This window comes from Carassius gibelio, chromosome A23 (assembly GCF_023724105.1).
Source record: "Carassius gibelio isolate Cgi1373 ecotype wild population from Czech Republic chromosome A23, carGib1.2-hapl.c, whole genome shotgun sequence".
NCBI classification, from domain to species: Eukaryota; Metazoa; Chordata; class Actinopteri; order Cypriniformes; family Cyprinidae; genus Carassius; species Carassius gibelio.
This window is the reverse complement of record NC_068393.1, coordinates 18,384,625-18,389,275: the sequence shown is the minus strand read 5'-3', so window position 1 is coordinate 18,389,275 and position 4,651 is coordinate 18,384,625. Positions and strand designations below refer to the sequence as shown.

Genomic DNA, 4,651 nt, shown 5'->3' with positions numbered 1-4,651 from the left:
TAAATGCTCTTCTTTTTAACTTTTTATTCATCAAAGAATGCTGAAAGAAGTATCACAGTTCAGCAGCACAACTCTGATAATAAATCGTCATATTAGAATGATTTCTGAATACCATGTGACACTGAAGACTGGAGGAATGATGCTGAAAATCACAGAAATAAAATAGATTTTTATGTATATTAAAATAGAAAAATGTTGTTTTACTCTATAATAATATTTACCTTTTCCCTTTGTATTTTTTATCAAATAAATGCAGTTTTGATGAGTATACTCCTGTAAAAAAAAAAAAAGAAACATAAAGAAATCATTCTGATCCCAAACTCTGTGTGTGTGTGTGTGTGTGTGTGTGTGTGTGTGTGTGTGTGTGTGTGTGTGTGTGTGTGTGTGCATACCCAGATAGCAAACAGTCATTGAAACTATGCTGAATCAACATCCCGTTGTCAACATTAAGTCATTGAATCAACATCGAACTCTGATGTTGATCCAACATCATTTTGCACCCTGATTTAATATTGAAACAATGTTGAAATTCTGTCCATAGATCAACGGAATTTCAATGGTATTTCAATTATCAGGAATATTGAAACAATGTTGAAATTTCAACTGAACTAAGGATCAACGTGATTTCAATGGAATTTCAATCATTTTCAAATGTTAATTTTAAATGTAATGCCATAAATTAAATAGCCTGCTTTATCTACAGCCAGGATGTTAAAAATTAATAGAACATTTAAAATCTTGTATAAAACACAGAACACACCACACTATTTAAAATCAAATTCCTGTTTATTAGCCTCTACTCTTTATTTACACTTCATTGTCATCTGATGCCTGCATAAGTTGTCGTCCAGTCCCTCCTGCCCGGTCTGGCGCATAGCGCAGCCACTTTTGGGTGAAAATTGGGTGATGGTAGCTGTCCCCATCTGCTGAGTAAGAGCATCTAAAACAGAAGATAAAATCACAATGCAAAACAAATTTAGCATTTAAGTTAAACAGAACATATATTTGAACAAATTCAGTAACCTAGGCCTATGATTTTTCAATGATCGGATAAGGCAATAAGTTCTCGTGTTGTAGGCTAGATCATATTTCCCCTATATTCAAAGCACTTTTCAAAACTGCCTGTTCATGGATGTATTCGAATTAAAGGGAGGCAAAAAGGATTAGCTTGCAGTGACCTCTTTCATAAGGAAAATGTATGAGGCCAATTGACTCAAAAATGTTTATGTTTATTATTTTATTGGTTCAGAAGTAGTTGTTAACACCACAAATTTAATATAAATAACTGGATACTAATTAAATAGTTAATGTAGATTAGAGTTACCATAGACAAAAGATGTTTTGACAAAATAATCATAGACAAAAACCGTTGCATTCAGTTTTTGATGAGGTTTTGGGCTGGAAAACCAATTGCAAGTGGTGCAAGTTGTTTGCAGAAATAAAATAAAATGAAATCAAAAATATTGTTTTGCTTACTTGGTGTGCAATAGTGATCTGTAAAAGAACAGAAAAGACAAAAATTTCTGTTAAAAACAGCAATTAAAATTCACAATCATACAGTGTGACTGTACTTTATACATATGTACTCAGGTAACCAATCTGTTATTAAAAATATAAAAACAAAGAATATAAACAACATAATATACAAATTAAATATACAGTGGTTGATTATTTTCAGCTACAGTTGATGTAATAGTAGCATTCAAGAAATAAATGTAAAATATAAAAAACGAAATACACTTTAATGTAGGCCTATTAAATATACAATTCTCATTAAAGCTAATGAATTACGCCCCATTAACTGGACTCCCCCGGCCTCTCAGATCACCATACATGTTAAAGGGATTTTAATGCTAAAATATGCTATTTTTTATGCTGCACTTTCTTCCTATAGTGAATATCAAGCTACAATATATATGTTTGTCAGCTCAAATGTTTCAGTGGTAGAACTTTTGCCTGGCGTGTCAGAGGTCTGGGTTTGGGTATTAAAATGAAGTACAATAGTTGTGCAAGTACAATGCTGTATCACTTGTGACGCAAACATCCAAAAGCAAATGAAAGCCGATGAGTACAACTGATGAGTAGTTTACACTTTATAGATTAGGGGGTGCAGAAAGCTTTGTATATTATTTATAATGTTTATTGAGATAACAGTACAATGTTGACATTTCAATGATTTATAAGTGATTAATAATATATTAACTAGTAACTATTAACCATTAAGGATTTTGTTTGATTCAGTTGTTTACTGAAGGCCCTGACTGAAACCCCAGGGTACTCAGGGTACTTACTGTCTGACAGCAGGTTCACTCAGACTCTGCTCATCATCACTGAAGAGTCCAGGAACAAAACAAGCTGACACAGAGACAACGATATTTACTCTGCTGTTTCAGGTTCATTAGAAGGAAACAAGATAAAGCAGAGGTAAAATGCAGATAAAAGACAGAATAATATATATAACAACAATAATAACATATGTAATATACAAATTCTACTACTAATAATATAATCTTAAAATAACAGAATCTATATTTTTAATTTTAGGTTGAGTGTGACTTACGTTTTGATGTCAGGGACTCCTTAAAATTGGTGAAATATATTCTGAAAAAGGCATATTAATGTATTTCATGAGCTTCTTTCATGAGTATTTCATGAGCTTATTTTCATGAGTTCACCTGTATTTCTAAGTCAGTATCTCCCTTCAGCAACATTTCTGAAGGGAGATACTGACTTAGAAATACAGATTTACTGAAGAAGCTCATGAAATACATTAATATGCCTTTTTCAGAATATATTTCACCAATTTTCTTTTCAAAAATCTTGGAGTTTCACTTTGTTCTGTATAGTTTATTTCTGTCCTCCTGAAATCACAGAACAATTTGTATTAATATCTGTTTATCATGAAATATAAACACTCATGTGAACTTGTTTTCAGCCGATTAACGTTACACTCTCAGTGTAAGTGACGTCATCGATTCAGTAAATCAGCCTTTTCCAAAAAAAACACTGACAAATCACCAGCAAAACATTCACAGAGCCATCAAAATATCTCATACACGAAGATTTGATGAAAAGCCCAGAGTTTCATCAACAAGAGCTCAAAATTAGCCTAACGTTACCTGAAAACTGCTAAGACGCTAACGGACTTTTTCGAAGACATTAAACCATTTCTATAAAATAAATTTAATTGAAACATGTCAATAACAAGTAAGAAACTTGTCAGAAACATTTGTATATCATATTTGTGTGATTTTAGCGACTAAACTTACCTAAAACAGCGTAAACCGCAGCGAGAGACGGAGATTACTGCTTGCCAGTAACGGTTTTTGTGTTGACGCCCCGTTTCCATGGCAACTCTGTTCCCCGCTCGCGCAGAACTCAGCGCACACACAGCATTCACACAAACAAACATCTCGAGTTAAAACATTACATTTATAATGTACAGCCTCATTCAATAATCACTCACTATAGAGACGGATTCTTTCTGGCAGCCTGTAAAAGAGTGAAAAACACGACGAAAAAGCAGTCAGGACTTCTCTTTAATAAACCGCTTTTACATTTTCCCTCCGAGAAACTGCTGGAAACTCAAGGCTTTAACATTAATTTACCGTGACCGTTGTCTAAACAAGTTAACGGTAACATTATTTGAAAATGAGCCAGTCTCTTCAGCTGCCTACAGACTGTATAAAAACACACCGCGTGCCTGTGCTGTCTGGATTCATATCGAACATTAAGCAAGCTTACCTGTACGCTTGTGCCAAGGGTCCAGAAATGAGCTGTGTCCGGTGCAGTACGTTGGGTATACCACCCGTTGATCTCCCGGTCAACCAAAAATCGATGGATTTTCAATCATATTTCCTGGTCAACTATATTTCGATGCACTTTCTATCATATTTCCCGGTCAACTATATTTCGATGACTTTTCAACAACCGCATCGTTTCTCTGTCCACTATAAATCAATTACTTTTCAACACATTCAGGGATCACCCGGTAACCAAATATCAATGCTTAATCAATCATAAAGATAACTATGGATCAATGTTGTTCCAATATTGTTGCCATCAACATTAATAACATCAGGTTTTCATCGATATGGTAATGTTGATTCAACATTTATTTTGCATTGAAATTTCAATATCAACCATAATGATGATTCAGATGGAAAAACAATGTTTATTCAATGTTGGCTTGCTGTCTGGGATAGCACTTACATACTAATCCCCACAATAATAAAGATGTTAAATACTCATCTGAGGAGGGAATAATGTTGCATCATAATGAAAGGATGTGTAACGTACTTTTCTGTAAACTGAGCCAAACATTTTTTCACTGATTTAGGGTAGAGTAAGAATATTTACTGTATTGCGCAAGTTAGTTCATACTTAAATATAATTTTATATGCAATATTACCTTATCTTTTCATCATCATCTTTAAGAGTTCATGATCATTTCTGTTCAACTTTATTTCCCAGTTGATAAATCCATCCACGATTCATAAAACACAACACAAGCAACTGAGGTACAAGAAGTATTGACATCCAAAAGTCATTGAAAACATTTAAGAATCAAATCGACAGGTTAAAAAAAAGCCTCAGGTCAAATATTCATTTATTACCAGTGAAATGTTTGACAAAAACTTCCTGCTCCGAT

At 33.6% G+C, this 4,651-nt stretch overlaps 1 long non-coding RNA gene across 2 annotated transcripts; it reads right to left on the bottom strand.

The window, feature by feature from the left end:
• Positions 1–673: 673 nt before the first annotated feature.
• LOC127944975 (uncharacterized) lies at positions 674–3,668 on the bottom strand. 2 transcript variants are annotated; one of them, XR_008150491.1, is made up of 4 exons: positions 3,270–3,668; positions 2,292–2,861; positions 1,477–1,494; positions 681–940 (listed from the first exon to the last, which is right to left on the bottom strand). It is a non-coding gene; the product is annotated as an uncharacterized LOC127944975 (long non-coding RNA). The 2 variants fall into 2 exon arrangements; XR_008150490.1 differs by having other exon boundaries at positions 674–940; positions 2,292–3,668.
• Between the last annotated feature and the right edge of the window lie 983 nt (positions 3,669–4,651).